The sequence below is a fragment of the Xyrauchen texanus genome, chromosome 49 (assembly GCF_025860055.1).
Source record: "Xyrauchen texanus isolate HMW12.3.18 chromosome 49, RBS_HiC_50CHRs, whole genome shotgun sequence".
In the NCBI taxonomy this organism is placed as follows: domain Eukaryota; kingdom Metazoa; phylum Chordata; class Actinopteri; order Cypriniformes; family Catostomidae; genus Xyrauchen; species Xyrauchen texanus.
Genome location: NC_068324.1, coordinates 12,910,166 through 12,913,976, shown reverse-complemented (window position 1 = coordinate 12,913,976; position 3,811 = coordinate 12,910,166).

The following is a 3,811-nucleotide window of genomic DNA, read 5'->3' as shown; positions in this document are numbered from 1 at the left end:
GTAATCCATATGACTCCAGTGTTTAAATCCATCCTTTAGAAGCAATATAATGGGTGTGGGTGAGAAACCAAGTCCTTTTGTTGTTTTTTTTTTTTTTTTTTTAACTCTAAACCTCCAGAAGTAAAAGAGGGATGAGTCAAAAAAAATGTTTTGGTGTAAACTCAACATTGAGTTTAACTTGGTTTGAACGTGGAAAATTCTTAAAAAAAATAAACATGTTCAACCAATGTATAAAAAGTACTGCTTATGTTATACAGATTTGTAAAGTGTAAGGGCTCCATAAATCAACGTTTTGCCCATTTAACTTGAGAGAGCTCTTGCAGTCAGAGACCTGTTGAAACTGGATGCACACTGCTCTCTTGTGGTGATGACAAGAAAAGGTATAAATGAGTTTCCTCACCAGATCGTCGGAAGTATGTCTCGCAAAATCGTCACAGATTTGGTTTGAAAAGGCCTTTAGTGCGGAAAACCATTTGTTTCTCGCGGGCCGCGCCTATTGATGAACCCTAATACACATGAGAAACCGTGATTTTGGCCTTTAAAGTTATTGGTATTACAGACAGGCAAATAAGTTGAGTGGCTTTAGGGTGCACCATAAACAAAGGCACTTCCTATAAATACATTATATATACAATATATTTGATCTCCTTTTCTGCATTTACATGCCTGCTATATAGTGTTCTGATTATCTGACATTCTACCAGAAACGTGCATGAATAGATGGTTGATTTATGTGAGTTGTTTTGTAAAGGAATTTGTCATTCATTAGGTTCTCAGATGTTTTTGTCTTCATTAAAAATCATTTTTAAAAAATACAAATCCTGAAATATGGACTGTCCTCAGCCAAATTTGAGCTACATATTTCATTGTTTTGTTATGATAAAAACTGTTATATAAAAAAATAACACAATCAAAAAATGAAGCCGTTATCATTCACATCAATTGATTAAAAACATGAAATTTTACATATATTCTATAAATAAATAGTATTTTATAACTGTCCCCATGTTTTTGTCCTGTCCTGTCATGTTTACATAAAACAATACATAAAAAGTGTCCAATAGGCCTTTACTCAGAGGAAGTGACATCATTTGACCAAGGTGTTGCTTACATTGATTGAGGGTGAGTTCTGTCAATGAATTGTTTGATTTTAAGCTAGTTTACTACCACGTCACATTTTTACGCTGTACTGAAACCCCTGGAAATAAGTGACTGCCGTCAATATTTCATTCTTTTCTGAGATATATTAGCATGACAGGGCCTGACCAGTTAGCCCGTCCTCCTAAAAAATAAACTGCAAAAACTAGCTTAAAATCAAACAATTCGGCAGTCACTTATTTCCAGGGGTTTCAGTACAGCGTAAAAATGTGACGTGGTAGTGTAGGCGTTCTCCTAATTTAACATTTGCATCAACAAAAACATTTACCGATTTCCCTATTTTGTCTTAGATTCTCCATGGCTGTTCCATCAGTTTGCTGTCGCTGTTATGAAAAGCCCGCGGAAAGAAGGCACTATAATGCGCATTTGTTTTATGTCATGGCCACGCCCCTTGTGCGTCGCTGTACTGAAACCCCTGTACTTTAGTGAATGCCGCTTATTGACAATCCTGTGTGACAGGACCTGACAAATGAATGGCATAGTTACTATTTATTAGCTTTATTGCATATAATATGTATTTAACGCATGCCATAGTAAAACATTATTTGAATAAATAGGCAATGCACTTTAAATTTGAAGTTTTTATGCTAATAGACAAATGTTTTGAATGTGGTCCCTCTTTTACATAGGCCTAGGTAGCACTGCTTTTGAGGTTGCACGTTGTCCATTGATGATATTTCAATATAATTATGTAAATTCACAGAGAGTTAGATGGCTCCAGTTAGTGCAGCTGAGAGACAAAGGCAATGTTGGGCACGATGAAATGCAGACCCTGAGAGAAAGGAGAAACATCTTCAGAAAGAAAGGGAGAGATGGAGGCAGAACAATAAAAGGAGGAAAAGTATTCATGAGTTGAATGAACGAGACCAAAGACATTGTCGCAAATTGTGTAAAGACCAACAGCGATGATCTAGGCTTAAGAGAAAGGCCACAGTTCCGCAGCCAGGGCCAGGTTCAATGGCCACAGTCAGGGCCAGAGCCAGAGCCAGGGCCTTCAAGGTTAGAAAATAAGGCGATGGAAGTCAGTAGGAGGGAATCCATACTCCTTTTCAAGAAAGAAATGTGTCCGCATGGAAGAGGAATTCAAAAACAATGTAAGAGCCTTTTACACCAGAGACGATGTAAGCGTGTGACAATGGGGAAAAAGCAGACCTAACATAAGCCAAGATCAGGATGCAAAAGAGATTCCTTGTGGACACCCTGAAGAACCTGCACAAGAAATACTTGGCAGAGAATCCAAGGAAATCAGTTTCCTATTCTCTTTTTTGCAGACTTCAGCCCTACTGGGTTAGTACACCCAATGCTTTCTGATATGGAAACGTGCTTGCGCAAATTACATGAGAACTTGGGCTTTGTAGCTCAAAAGCTTTACAGCATGAAGTTGCTCAGCACCCCTGAACTGGAAACATTGATGTCAGAGATCTGTTGTGATCAAAACAACAAAGACTGCATGTATAATGACTGTGGGAACTGCAAAGACAAGGACTTACCATTGCTCTGGGAGTATGAAGGCTCCACCCGTGTGGAATACACACAGTGGGACACAAAAGGACAAACGAAGGACAACATTGAAACAACTTTCAAGAAGACAGTGAAAAAGAAGGTTGAGATCATGCTAGATGATCTCATTGAGCACTTCAACGGCATGCTCTTGAAATTCAAACGCCATGCATTCAACATTAGACAACAGTACAGATACTGCAGGGAAATGAAGAGGAACCTGACTGAGAACAAATGTATCATGCATGTGGACTTCTCTGAGAATTACATATGTAAATATGCATCTGAGATCCAGGCAGTGCACTTTGGTGCATCCCATGAGCAAGCAACACTGCACACTGGAGTTTTATATGTAGGACCAGATGCTGAGCCAGTGTGCTTCAGCACCATCTTGCCATCACGACTAAAGGGGCCTCCAGCTATATGGGAACATCTAAGCCCCATTCTGTCCTATGTCAAGAATTTCTTCCCTGCTGTCACAGTAGTCCATTTCCTCAGCGATGGACCTTGTACGCAGTACCGCCAGAAGGGGAACTTCTACCTCTTCAACTCCCTCCTCTACAAAAAGGGATTCCAAGCTGGAACGTGGAATTTCTTTGAGACCAGCCATGGGAAAGGGGGCCTGATGGGATTGAAGGTGTTCTGAAGAGGAGTGCGGATCGGTTGGTGAGTCACGGCCGCGACATTCACAATGCAATGGATCTGTTTGAGGCCTTGTTGCACACAGGCATCACTCTTAAACTGTTCTACATAAGTGAAGCATCCATTGACAAGGCAATGAAGGGCATGCCAGACAGCATCCCACAAGTCCCATCAACAATGAGAATACAACAGGTTGTCACTACCTCTCCTGGGCAGATGTTGTATTGGGATGTAAGCTGCATGTGCACTGTACACAAGATTCTAGGGCATTCAGCTTCAACTCACCAAGCACACCAATATCAGAAGAGATCGAATGGGGTCCAGAAGTCATTCAAAAGTGGTGTGTCATACAATATGACGGAGACCTCTACCCAGGCATTATCACCTGCATTGAAGAGGTTCAGGTGCAAGTGAGATGCATGCACTGTGTGGGAGAGAACAGATGTTTCTGGCCCACCAGAGAAGACATGATCTGGTATGTTTTCGAGGATGTCATTTGTTTCATTCCACC